This window comes from Maylandia zebra, linkage group LG7 (assembly GCF_041146795.1).
Source record: "Maylandia zebra isolate NMK-2024a linkage group LG7, Mzebra_GT3a, whole genome shotgun sequence".
NCBI classification, from domain to species: domain Eukaryota; kingdom Metazoa; phylum Chordata; class Actinopteri; order Cichliformes; family Cichlidae; genus Maylandia; species Maylandia zebra.
The window spans coordinates 4,242,019-4,256,671 of record NC_135173.1 but is presented as its reverse complement, the minus strand read 5'-3'; the positions used below and the strand labels follow the sequence as shown (position 1 = coordinate 4,256,671).

The window sequence follows — 14,653 nt, the reverse complement described above, 5'->3', positions numbered from 1 at the left end:
GAAATTTGATAGATAAGAGGGGTCCAAGTTGTGGAGAGCTTTGAAAGTGACAAACAGAACTGTGTATTGGATTCACTGGAGAATGGGGAGCTAATAAAGCTGGATGACCAGTAGTATGATCTGTGAACTTGGTGTGGATGTGATCCTTGCTGCAGAGTTCTGTCTAATTTGGAGCAGATTAAGATGGGTTTTTTTTGCAGACACCAGAGAGAGTAAAATTACTATCATCCATGCAAAAGGTGACCAGGGCATGAACCAGAACCTCTGTCCTATGTTGAGTAAGAAAAGGGGCAAAGTCTTGAAATGCTTTGTAAGTGGAAGTAAGATGGTAAAAGAAAACAAAGCAAACAAAACAAAAAAGACGAGCATATCATTTCCCATGAGACACTCACTGTGGATTAAGTAAAAAAACAAAGGTTGCAGACATGAAAGTCCAAATATAAAAAAGACTAACAGACTAGAGGAAAAATAAGAAAAAGGTGGAGGACACAGAGCATGTGGTCTGTCAGCCTGAAATGATCACTGCAGCGTAAAAAACAAAAGAAAACAACAACAACAACAACAAAAAAACAGCATCCGTGGGAAAGTACCAAGAAATGTGACTGTAAGTGATGATATTCAGTGCTGATGGAAGTAATTGTTAACAAAAGATAAGATAACGGTGTTTAAACTATCGAAGGCCTGTGCTTTTCTTTGTGGAGCTTGCAAATTCTCCTCGTCTCTGTGTGGGTTTGCGTCCTCCCACAGTCCAAAGACACACACACACACACACACACACACACACACACACACACACACACACACACACACACACACACACACACACACACACTCTAACCTGTGACCCTGAAATGGATAAGTACAGGAAAATGTATGGATGGGAGATAATTTAAGATGAGATAATGAATACAAGTTTAAATTAAAACTTACATCCTTTGATTTAGTATTTTGTTTTCTTTAAATGCATTTATATTTATCTTTTTTTGTGTAGCTGTAAAAAATGTGTACACAGTAAAAAACCAAGTGTCAATTTTACACTTACAGAGTTGATTTTAACTCTGCTTCAGATAACATTTGGTCCCACTTAAAATTAGAGTTAAATTTACTCTATGGCCAGTGTTAACTTTTCAGTGTTAATTGTACTCAATTTAGTGTCAAAATTAACAACAAAATGTGTAAAAATATTTAACACTGAGGGTTATTCACACTGTTCAGAGAAATTTGATTACACTTTATAGAGCTATTTTTACTCAAAATTTAGTTTAATAATAGCACTCTGATGTGTAATAATATATCATTTTTATTTCTCTGTAGTGTGATTTTTTCATATTCATCTTATGATGCTATATTACTAAATAACTGTGATCTATCCTACATTATGGAAATAACAACAAATATACAGGTTAAAGTAACAGCATTTATTATGTTTCTCATTTCAATGTCATTTAATTAACGTAACAAACCTTTACAATTCACAGTTCTATGATGCTCACTAGAGAAAGCAATATGACATTTCCCCAATGTCGTAGTTGTTTGCAGAAAAGTAAAAAAGTTGGGCCATAATAAGACATAGTGGGCCCTAAAGAGTTCATCAAGGGCTCCTACTGAACCTGTCGCTTTACATGGAAGTGCATGCTTCTCAATCACAATGAAGGTGTGAATGCTGCTTCTTGTGGATCCCTGAATAAGAAGGTAGGGCTGACTGCTTCGGGTAAGTCAGATGCTGCTGTACACTGGTTCCAGCCTACAACAACACATTAAACAACAGTATTAAGTGACTATCCTCTGACAGTAGATTAGCTCAACTCACTGTCCATGAAAATAGAGGCGATGGAAAGTATATTTTAAACAACATACCTTTGGGAATTTGATGAGGTTATTGACAGCTTGAGATGCAGACATCTTTCCTGGTCTCTTTCGCCCTTGTGCAGATGGTGGTAGCAGATGTAGCAGCAGCAAGATAGTAGACAAGTCACTGTCCCAGCCTACAGACGAATAAACAAAGAATTATTCCAAAAATACATTGAATTGACAGAATTACCTATATAACCAACAATGGCAAATAAAAACAGTCACAATCATACCATTCTCAACTTCAGTACCTGACTCAGCATTGCACATTAACTCCAAGAACTCTGAGGTGGGGACAAGTCTATGACTTTCCTTTACAACCTTTGCTTTGAGATTGGTGAGCCACCTCTCCAAGAATTTGCTCCCAGTGACCTCACAAAACAGGAGTCGGAAATCTTGTTCTATCTGTAATGCAAAAATACCGAACATAGAGAAGTGTTTGATTGAATCCTGCCTACAAATTACATCAGTATCATTTAAATGATAAGTGAACTTACTTTTGGGAGATTTGCAAACTGAGACGCTTCTTTCCTCCACAGCTTTTCTTTGAATGGTCTTCAACCGCCATGCAATGTATCCTGAACTGCTCTCTGGATCGTAGTAATGTTTCTCTTTATTGCAACACGCTGTGGCCAAGGTAGATGTGGAAGCAGCAAAAAGAAAACTGTCAGAAGAGTTAATTGTCTAAATATAAATGAAGCTCATGTGCCGCAGTAACCATGATCATCTGTGTGAAAGCAAAGCAGAAAATCCTTCTACTGTGGGTTTTGTCAGTAGACCTCATCATTGACTTTGGTAGCTTGTTTCTTTGTGTATAGACACTTAAAACTGTTATTCCCATTGAGGCTTTCAGAAACAAATAGCACATTTTTCAACTCTATTATCTAGACACAAAGTCAACAATCAATAAAGTGCCCTTTGTATATAAAGGACATAAAGAAGGAAGAAAAGAAACTCTCATCTGTGTTCTAATGAACGTGGCCTCTAACGTCCAGATTTTTTGACAGTCTTAAAAAAATTTTGATGTCACGTATGAGACCGTTTTTTAGGTTATGTCAACAAAAAACAAATAAACAAAAATCAACCATAAAACAAATGTAATGTGTCTTCTCTTGACAGAGTTCTTTGTGTATCGGACTTTTCTATGCGACGAATATAACAGCATGACTAAAAAGATCCATGACAGAATGACTAACACTGCTTTTAAGAGCATGCCAAACATTTTGCTGGGATGGAAATTGGAACTGGCTCAATTTAAAGCTTTTGACTTGAAAGTAATCTCCCCTTTACTTGTGCTTAAATAAACTATGAGAAGATTGCATATCAGAATGATTAAAGATGGTATGAAATTTATATCTCCAAGGTTTAGAAAATAAGATTTCTCCTGCCTCACCGCACAAAAATGCCTTCTGACTGTATGAAAGGTTAGTGGAGTTCCTGATCAACCTTGACAATTTATGTATTTCTTAGGAATATTTTGGATGACGAACTTTCTTTTAGCCCATGCTCAATAGCTTTTCAGCCTTCCCAACTGACAAGCAAACCCAAACCTAGGGGGTTTTTTTTAATTGAGGAGTAATCCTGGACATACCACGCTAAAAACCACATGAAGTGTATTTATGTAGAATTTATTTATGTAGAATTGCCCACAATTCTACATTGTGGGCGAAACAATAAAGCATAATTTTTGAAGTAAATAATAATAATTATAGTCAATTAAACTTAGTAGTAAATTGTTATTTTTTTCTAAAAATTATTAAAATTACATTCAATCAGTTTTAATTATACTAATTAATCACTTTATAATCTATCAATAATTTTTTGTTTCAGAATCTTTTTAATAGAATGTGGCTATGCTAAAGTAATGTTTGGCTTGTTTGTGCTGTTGTTTGTGAAACTAAAATGATACAATGTTTGCATAAAGATGGAAACTGGCCCGTTAGCCCATTGCTAGGTGGTTGCTAGGCAGCACGGTATATCATATATAGTTCTAGTACCTCAGATCTTGATCTGCGCATTTTAGTAGAGGGCGATCGTGGCTCAAGAGTTGGTTCGTCTTTTCGGAAGGTTGCCGGTTCGAGCCCCGGCTCGGACAGTCTCGGTCTTTGTGTCCTTGGGCAAGACACTTCACCTACCGCCTACTGGTGATGGCCAGAGGGGCCGATGGTGCGATATGGCAGCCTCGCTTCTGTCAGTCTGCCCCAGGGCAGCTGTGGCTACAGCTGTCGCTGCCTCCACCAGTGTGTGAATGTGAGAGTGAATGAATAGTGGAATTGTAAAGCGCTTTGAGGGTCTCGAAAAGCGCTATATAAATGCAATCCATTATTACTGTTCGTCAGATCGCATGCTAAAAATTTGGCGGTTATATTTGAAAATAAGTTCACCTTTGAGAAACAGATTAGCTCAGTTGTACAGCGGTCTTTTTTTAAACTGAGACTTTTATCCAAGGTGAGATCATTTTTATCTTTTAAAAACCTAGAACAGGCAATTCACCCTTTCATTCGACCGCAACTGGACTACTGTCATTCTTAAATGCAGGCGTTAACCAGACTTGTTTAGCACGGCTCCAGCTGGTCCAGAAAGCTGCTGCTCATCTCTTGACTTGAACAAAGAGATACAAACATATGCTTGCCTTACTCCACTGGCTCTCTGTCCGCTTTAGAATTAAGTATAAAATTTTATTGGTGACTTACAAAGCACTGAATGGACAGGCCTCAGAGTATCTGTCTGAATTACTGCAGCCTCATTGGCCCCCTGGAGCTCTTAGATCAGGTGATCTTTTGCTCCTTGTGATACCAAAGCCGAAGCTGGTTCATAGAGGTGATCGTGCGTTTGCAGTCGCGGCGCCTAAATTGTGGAATGATTTACCTCTCCACACTAGAAAGGCCCCTGCTGTCCCCTACCTTTTTAAATCCAATCTCAAAACAAATTTTTACTCATTGGCTTCTAACGCAGCATGAGAGTTATGTACCTATTTACTTATTTATCTGTTATTTGGCATTTGCTATTTGATATTGATGCTATTTGATTTTGTTACTTCATTTTATTGTGTAATTTCTATCTTTATACAGCACTTTGGCCAACACTATTGTTGTAATTAAATGTACTATATACATAAATAAACGATAAACAATAGTCCAGCTTTTATAGCTATAGATCAGATTAAAAATAGGGGTGGGTTTTGATGATCGATTTAAATCGATTCTGGCTTGGATAATGTAATATCGATTCATTAAAATCCTGAATCGATTTTTAAATATAAATTTATTTTGCCCGAAACGCCAGAATCTCAGGTTAAACTTCCAACCACCAAACAGCTAAAACAGTAAATGAAAGCAGGTACACGGATTCTGCACAAAGACGTAAACACAAAACGCAGACCCAACGCATCCGAATCAGTGAGATGTCGCCTTTCTCACCCGACGGCACGTACACGTAAGCGGACACGGACACGCCGTCGGGGCTGAAAGCCGACAGCTCACTGATTTTGAAGCATCGGCGGGCGCTTTGTGTTTACATCCTTTTTGTGCTAGATTCTGAAGCTGCAGGTTTTATCTCTTTCCAAACAATATTGACTGACACACCGGCTCACTCCTTGGTGGCGGCTTGTCGGGGCCTGGAGCCTGGGGCTCGCTCGGGCCACTTCGGGGGTGGGGTGCCCTCGGCCTCTCGGCCTGGGGCTCGGTCACTCTGGCGCAGCTGGCTGCCGGCGGAGCTCACGGGCACGTCACTGCAAAACTCTGGCCCGCGGGCCAAATTTGGCTGGCCTACTGGTATTATACAGCTAATATATATATTGTTTAGTATTAAGCTTTGCTTGTTCCAAATTCAGTTTTTCAGCAAAACTTGTTTGAGTCCATAAGAAAAGATTCATTTTTATATCTGGAGGAAGAATTTTTTTTTAATAAATATTACTGTTAGCCCACGACTTTGTTCCAGTTTTGAATTTTGGCCCACTGTGTATTTGAGTTTGACACCCCTGCTCTAGCAGATCATTACATGAAGGAACCTTTTAAAAACAAGCACGTCCATGCTCAAAGGTGTACACACAGGTGCTCACACACACAAACGACACCCTTTTTGGCTCCTACCTCAAAGCACACTGTGCGCTGTCGATCTTACGTGCTGCACAATAATGTTTAATATTTAGTATTTACTGTTATATTCCCATATATCATCGTGATGTTGTTTATTCTATTGCTCTCGTTTTCTTCTGCTTGTTTTCTTTTTTCATTCTCAACAGGTGAAATTAAAAAAGAAAAAAAAAAGAAAAGAAAAAACAACAACAACAATAACATGTAATATCTACTGTTAGCTAGTTTATTGTGATGGTGTTGTTTTTATTATGTTGCTCTTTGTTGTTTGTTGTCTCTTCTGTTTTTTTTTATCTCCATACAGGTGATCCAGGTGTTTTGTTTGTTTTTCTTTTTTTTTCTTCCCCCCTTTCTCACCATCTCTTCCCCCCTCTATTTTTCTTTCTCTCCCTCTCTTTCTGTCATTCTTTCTCCCTGTCCTATCCCCCAATCATGTCTGTCCCGTCTTTAAAAAACGAAAAATAAAATAAATACATAATTATAATAAAGGTCAATCAAATGGATCAATATGGCAAGGCCATGATGATCCACTTGGTAAAATAAATCCACTTGGCATCTTTCTTGGCCTTCAGACAACAATTCTGACGGCTAAAGGCAAAAAAACCCCAAAAGCAAAACAAAACAAAAAACAACAATATTGACTGAACCAGCAGCCAAAGAAGATCCAAACTATGCTTCACATTTCGCTTCACATAAACATCGTCACGAATTTCCTCTTACTTTTGCTGTTGTGCTTCCACCACGATAAAATCTCACTTCATGTAGAGCTCTCTCTCTTTCTCTCTCTCAGGAATAGTTTCCCATCTAAAAATCTCTGTTTTTTGCATTATTCGCTTACTTATTACCCACCAGCCGCTGGTTTGTTTGTTTGTTTGTTTGTTTTTTAACTTACTTCCGACAATAAAGCCTCATTTCTGCTGTTCAATACTGAACAAATGTAAACAAATTATGCAAAATTGCAAAATGCTTAGCTGTGTCTCTAATCAAACCTCTTTAACTTTGCTCTGCTTCACTTCTTTTTGACTGCACAATATTTTTAAGGTCATCTGCTATAAAAACCCAGACCAGGAAAACTGCCTTCATGTTTTTCTGTGTTTTATCCTCAGTTACTTTGACACAAAGACATCTGCTGTGATGCTCACACCTTTGATAAAGTCTCACAAGTGTCAGCTTTCTTTTTATAGATATAAAAAATATCGATATGTACTGATAAGTCAGCAGAATTATAATATTTCTGACTGTCTGAGGCAAAATTTCTCCGATTCAAATCGAATCGAATCGAATTGAATCGAATCGTGGATCGAATCAATTCAGGACCTTGTGAATCGGCAAAGAATCCATTCTAGAAGTCAGTGACGATACCCAGCCCTAATTAAAAACAATGAGGTGTTGTATGAGCAAAGAAGCAAACCATTTTAGTCTGTTCGCAGGTGGTTGCTAGGCAACATGTGTAACATCATAATATCTAATATAGATGAGAACCTTCAGGGGCCCAGGATGCACCTGTATGCCAAATTTGTTTGCTCAGCTCCTGCACACACAGCACACACAGACAGATATTTCATGTATTGAGGAATACTTCAACCCCACTGTTTGTCCAAACATAAGATTCATTTCTTCCTCCATCTTTGTTCGCATAATAGCTTTTCCCCCATGCTTTCACTTCTGTAAAGTGACTACTGTAAACATCACGTTCAACCGTACGCTAGTCACCCAGATGTTTATAAGTGCCCTACACAGCATTTACAACCTGTTAATAGTTTACAAGGTTTAACATCTGTTACTTTACAATAGCCATCCAGATGTTCATAGATAGTTTATGAAACAAGTTTCAAATACTAAGTCTACATTAATAATCACCATGCCATCATTTGTTACCACAATATAAAAAAGTGTTACAGCTAAACCCTTTTTGTATTATATATTCAATTGGGCCAGGTTACTGAGATAAAACCAGCAAAGGTTCCACAGACAGAAGCAAGGAAGAAGTTTTTGAGTAAAGACATGACGTTTTGATTACCTCAGCTGGGCAAATTTATATTCTCATCTTTATCGCTTGCAGGGATTTGATGAGTCACTTTGAATGTGACTAACGTGCCCATCATGGATGTATTTTTTGCTTCTCCACTCTTCTGTCAGTTCATGTTCAAATGATATCTGGTCAGCATGTTACTACTTTGAAGTTTTGCATGGTACAGCCAAAAAAAGAAGAAAAAAAAAACTGCACTTGTGCTCATGCATGTTTGGGTTTTTTTTCAACAGAAATGCTGAAGAATTTATTATTAATTCTCATTCAGGCAGGAATTTACAGTTTTATTGCAAAAGAGGCTTTTACACCAGACAATATAAGTGAAAGCAAGGCAAGCACCAAAATGATCTGTAGCCTTCAAATGTTTAAGTTATGTCCACTTAAAGTTGTGAATACTTCATTATACGGACTTCATATTACACCATCCTTCCTTGAAGATGTTTGACCCTCTGAGGGCATTCTGGCTTTCATCAGTTTCTCATACAACATTGGAAAAAAAACCCACTTTGATGAAAAAATTAACTTTGAAGAATAACATAAGATGCTTGAAGAATAATATATGACCCTCATTGAGCCTTTAAAATGCAGAATTTACATAAATAATAAAGATCATAATTATTGACAAAAACTGAACTAAATTTAAAATGAAAAATTTAGCAAGGGGTGTCGTAAGAAAAACAACATCCAGACAGACATCACCCACGACCCTATTTTTGCTGTCTCATGTTTTAACATACTGCGCTAACTGAATGTCAAACAGAAGGAGCATGCACCTCGGGCTTTCAAAATTAGCATATTTTGGAAGAGGGCACATACCATCAGAGTAGTTGATGCTGTAACCCCAAACACTTGCACATAAGATAAGATAAGATAACTCTTTATTGTCATTGCACAATCATACATAGTACAGTAGTACAATGAAATTGGAAAAACTGTCCTACGTCAGCACTACATATAAAACAACACGACACGAGATGACACATCACAACGCAACAAACAACACAACACAGTATATTAACTTAGTATAAAAAAGAAGAATAAGTGTATGTGTATTGCACACTGTTATTATTGCACATTAATTATTATTGCACCTTGTTATAAATATAAATATTATTGTTATTGTTTTAAACATTGTTACCTCCCCCCTAAAAAAGTCCAGGGAGGTATCCAGTCAGGTCAGCTATTTGCATTGATCAGGGCTATTGCCCTGTTGTAAAAGCTGTCCTTGAGTCTATTTGTTCGGGACCTCAGCAGCCTGAACCTCCTGCCAGACGGCAGCAGCTTAAACACCCGGTGTCCTGGGTGTGTGCAGTCCCGTAGGATGCTGCGTGCCCTCTTGAGACAGCGAGTGCTGTACAGGTCCTTCAGGGAGGGAAGAGGATGTCCAATGATTTTTTGGGCCATGTTGATGACCCTCTGGAGTGCCTTTCTGTGTGCTGTGGTGCAGCTGGAGAACCACACACCGATGCAATATGTCAGCACACTTTCAATGGAGCAGCGGTATGACTACATGACTACTCAGCAGTAAGTGCAGTTTTTAATTTTACATTAATGTATGCAGCTCCTCCCATTAGGACATCTTGGGAGCTTCTTTTTGGTACAGAGTGACCGTAGTTCCATATTTATGACGCTGTATATGAAACATTAAATGCCCTGAAATTAATTGTGTAGACCAAATTTTGTGGCTACTGGTGCAATATGACTTTAGAGAAATATCTTTGCAATAATCAGCATCATCGCTAATTTAAAATGTAGATAATTAAATCTTCAAAATGATCAATAAAACTTGTTTAGCTGTATTAAAAAGGAGGCCAAACACGTCTTTACATGCAAATAAAACACAGTTTACAAGTAAACTCTTTATTAAAATCCTGATATAGCATGTTATGTTCCTGTCTTGCAGGCTGGTTGTCATTAAATTTTTTAAAGATAAATGAAAATAAAACTGAGGTTGTCATTTTTGGCAACTTTAATCATATCGACAGCACTCTGGGCGCCCTTTCCTCGTATTGTAAAACTCATGTAAAAAACCTCGGTGTCTACATTGATGGTTCTTTTAAAGTGAATAAGCAGGTGAGTGCAGTAGTTCAGTCCTGTTTTTTTCAGTTAAGACAGCTAGCCAAGGTAAAGCCATACCTTCCGGCTAACGTCTTTGAGCGTGTTATTCACCTTTTTCTTACTTGCAGATTAGACTACTGCAATTCATTGTATTATGGTCTAGATCAGGCCTCCATCCATCGTCTTCAGATTGTTCAAAATGCAGCTGCTCGCCTGCTAACTGGTACCAAACGGAGAGAGCATATAACCCCAGTTTTAGCTTCTTTACACTGGCTTCCTGTCTCCTACAGGATCCAATTTAAACTTTTACTTTTTATTTTTAAGTCACTTAATGCCCGAGCCCCTCCTTACCTGTCTGAGCTCCTCTCTGCCTATGCTCCAGGAAAAACCACGAGGTCTAGCTCAAAACTAATGCTGTCCATCCTACGGACTAATCTCAAATCCCGTGGTGATAGATCCTTCTCTGTGGCAGGTCGCAGACTTTGGAATAGTCTCCCCTTAAATATTAGATCTGTACAAACACTTGAGCAATTTAAATCATTACTAAAGACACATTTCTATGCCCTGGCTTTTAACACACTATGACCCAAGCATTTTGGTCTTATTTGAATTAGTTTAGTTATTGTTTTAATTCTTTTATTGTCCTATTATTGTTTTTATTGTTATTATTGTATTACATTGTTGCTTTTTAATACCATTTTTATATTGTTAAGCACTTTGTGCAGCATCGGCTGTTTGAAATGTGCTATATAAATAAATTTGATCTTGACCTTGACCTTAACATATCTTGTGATATGAATACCAAACAAAACCTTTTCCTCATAAAAAAAATACTGCATGGCTAAACATTTAAATTTCGCCCAATCTATACTTTGCCACTTGGCCAGAAAAGTGTGAAAAGAAGAGATTTCAACATTCATTCAAATGCCATCCTCAATCAAATGCCTCAGTAAACAATTTCCTAATGCGTTTACTTTGTCACTTGCTGTTTTCAGATCTTATTTAACACAGCATGGTGTATATATTATAAACTATGGTCCCATTCCGAGTGAAATAGCTAATAAAGCAAGGTATGATTTCTGAGTTATATGAACATGCATTGTCCTTGGGTTCTCCATTAGATCTGTCCTGGTTCACAGTAACAAAATGTAAAACTGGGGTGTTACCACAGTGCCTGTGTCCATAATTTGTATACAGTCTATGGCATTTTGTTTAACCCAGTGACAAAATGAACAGTGAAATATCTGTATCATACAAATGTTCAAAGACACTTTCAAATCTACATTCAGTTTATGGGTGGCAAAGGCTATACCAAAGGAGGTCTTGAAAAGACTTCCATTTATAGTCAATTAACTCTAGAGTCTGGCTTGTCAAGAGAGGGAAAACAGTTGTTTTAGCTAGTTAGAATTTACTGTGAATTTTACGATTGTATAGCACTGGTCTTATACCATATATTGCATTTTTAAAAACAGGCTGCTTTTGACTGAAAGTGTGTGGGTAGTGCCTGCAATGAAAGGTCTTCCTGGGGTTTAAGCCTTAAGCTGCAGAATTGTGGAGGATCCCAAAGATAGAAGTGCATGATGCATATAGCTCTCGTCATGTGAATGCCGGGAAGCTACTTCTGGCCTTGCCTGTGGCTCTAGAGAGAAGCACACACATCACTGAGGAAATGAGGATGGAGGTGAGGGTAATGTGACGCTACAACTTTTTCTCCTGGTCCGAAGCATCGCATACAGCAGGCAATAAAAAGAGGAGTCAGTGAGTCAGAGGTCAGCTTGTGTTTTCTGAGACTTTAATACTGTATTCACTGATAAATTGGTTGAGGTTATGCTTGATTATGCTGAATAAACTGCATAATTGCGGTATTTATTATTTAATGAGCATTACTGTTTGAAAGTAATTAGATGAAAAATATCTTGTGGATATGAAAGCTTGCTGGAGACATGAAATATTTTAAAGCAATTTTGTTAAGCTTATTTAACAAAATTGTTAAATTAAACTTATTAAATGTTGTTATTTTTATATGCAAAACCAAAAAGAGTAATTCATAAACCACAGTTGTTTTAAGTGAAATTGAAAATGTTTAGCTAAATTATTTATTTTCCTTTCCCAGAAGGCTGCACACTACCAGTATATCTCTATTCAACACTTGCTCCTCACTAAATCCTCCTCTTTTGTGCGGGTGAATAGAAGTGAATAGGGCACATTTTTTCTCAGCTCAAAGCAACAAACAAAAGGGATGGAAGAAGTTTTAGAATTCGTTTGGCTGGAATACAAGAAACATGAACCCAGGCACCAGAAAAGAGACTGTAGCTGTCAGGGGCCAGCTAGAAAAGATCCATTCATCCATCTTCTAAACCGATTATACTGCTCAGGATATGGCTGGGCAATTAATGGAATACTAAAAATTTACACATAGGTATGTTTGTAAAATGATTTGTGCCACACACTTTACACTTAAACCCAAAACAACCTGTTCAGATGCCCACACAAACCCTACAATAGAAAACAAACTCACAAAAGAAAAAAACAGCCAAATGCTACAAAGGTTGCAGGGTTAACAGCAAGTATCTGAGATTACATCTGAATCCTGTGCTCAAACAAACAAACATTTAAAAAATAGTTTTGTCTAGTGGTAACGTGGCAACAAGAACCGTGTAAGTAAATAACTAAGTAAGTATTTATAAAGCGCTTTTCTCTGGCATAAAAGTTGTAAAGTGCTGTTCAAGAATTAAAGTACCAAATCAATAGAGAAGCATGTGGAAACTGAATGAAAAGAGATAGACCTAAACAGAAAATGTGAACAGAAGGCAGTTTTAAAGTTAAAACAACAAGTGTATCCCATCCCATTTGTCTCTATAGTGCCTTTTAAAAATATTTTACTCTTTCTGCAATATTTGTCATTTTTTTGCTGTATTTGCATCTCTTTCAGTAAATGTGATTTGCAGTTTGCAGCATTTTCTTTTGTAAAATTGGTTTCCTTAGTTTGCTTGTGTTCTGTGTATTTGCCTTAACACCCCCACCCACCTAGCCTTCCCTGAAATTCAGCCCAGATTTAGAGAAACAGATGCAGACAAGAAAAAGTGGCTGCAAAAGACAAAAAAGAAAGAAAGAAAAAGAGAAGCTGTTGCAATCATGGGTACCCTATGGCTTCAGTAAAAACAATTCAGAAGGGAATAAAGCGCTATGCAAACACAGCCACTTTGTTCCAGCATGTTTAACACAATCATGTAACAGAACATGGCGGGTGGAGGTCCAAGTCCTCAGACACATCAGCCTATTAAATGTGTGTTCAGCCCATCATGTTTAATTTGGTAAGTGACTTTGATAGCAAAGATGTCTAATACTTAAGCTATTTAATATTTAAGTTCAAGGTAAAAGTAACAGTTAACCATGCTAATAGAATAGAATAGAATAGAATAGAATAGAATAGAATAGAATGCCTTTATTGTCACTATACAGTTGTACAGTGAGATACAGAGCATCTCCAACTCAGTGCAAATAAATTGGGGGGGCCACATATATACATATGAACAGTATTAACAGAAAAAAAAATATAAAATGTACAATAGTGTTATGTATATACAATTCTGGTTATTGCACATAGAATTTGGTATTGCACAGGATTATAGAGGGAAATAGAAAACTGGGGAGGGGGTCTGTGTTATTGGTGTGTGTATGAGTTAAGGGTGGTTATGGCCTTTGGGAAGAAATTGTTCTTGAGTGTGTGAGTCTGTAATACTGTATTTAGGTATTATTGGATACCTATACAGGGGTTCAGAGGAATTTTAACAATGATACTGGTAACTGGTGAATTGAAAATCTGATGTAGCAGCTGATATATTCTCTTTCTTTCGGACACACAAAACATAGACAGATTTCCCTGACGTTTGTTACCTGTAGTTACAATGTCTTTACTAAGGTAATATGGCAGTTATGTACAGTTACTCATTTACACTTTGGCTAGTGATGCTTACCTCAGCTGGTTGTATTTTGTTGCGTTACCAACAGGGAAGTTGCAGAGTGCACGCTAATAATGTGTGTATGTGTTAATCCCCGTAGGGAAATTACTCCTCTGCATTTAACCCATTCATCCAGTGAAGCAGTGGGCAGCCACCGATGCAGCGCCCGGGGAGCAGTGTGTAGGGACGGTACCAGGCTCAGGGGTACCACAGGGTAGCCATTCAGTGGAGTTGAACCCCCAACCTTCTGATCATGGGGCAACCACTCTGGCGGGTAAACTATGTAATGTCCACACTTATAAGATATTTGAAGGGTGTTTCTCCAATCTCTCTGGACTTTTCTATTTCTGTTACAAATGCTGGTACCGATATCTTGGCAAATACCTAATATTGACCCTGCCAGTATATCAATCAGGCTCTAACAAGGTTATGGGTCTGACACCAGAAATTTGAGAGACAGACTGAAAAATTATTAATACCTAATTTTTGTATTTCCGAAAAGCATTAATACTCTTATTATTGACTTAAGTACTGTGAGTCACTAGTAAAGCTGGATGGGTCCTCCACAGTGGTGTTAATCCCAGCATACAATCATTTAAACACCAAATATCCTAAAACTGAAAACAGTACAGACACAAACATTTAATTGTATAAACTGA

General features: G+C 37.6%; 1 protein-coding gene and 1 long non-coding RNA gene across 2 annotated transcripts in view; one reads left to right on the top strand and one right to left on the bottom strand.

Moving 5' to 3' along the window:
* Positions 1-14,653, top strand: part of LOC101486958 (neural-cadherin) — a 107,010-nt gene that overhangs the window by 22,330 nt on the left and 70,027 nt on the right. The gene's annotated exons all lie outside the window — the stretch shown is intronic.
* On the bottom strand, positions 1,841-2,443 carry LOC143419321 (uncharacterized). Its single transcript, XR_013099272.1, has 3 exons — positions 2,349-2,443; positions 2,103-2,256; positions 1,841-1,985 (listed from the first exon to the last, which is right to left on the bottom strand). It is a non-coding gene; the product is annotated as an uncharacterized LOC143419321 (long non-coding RNA).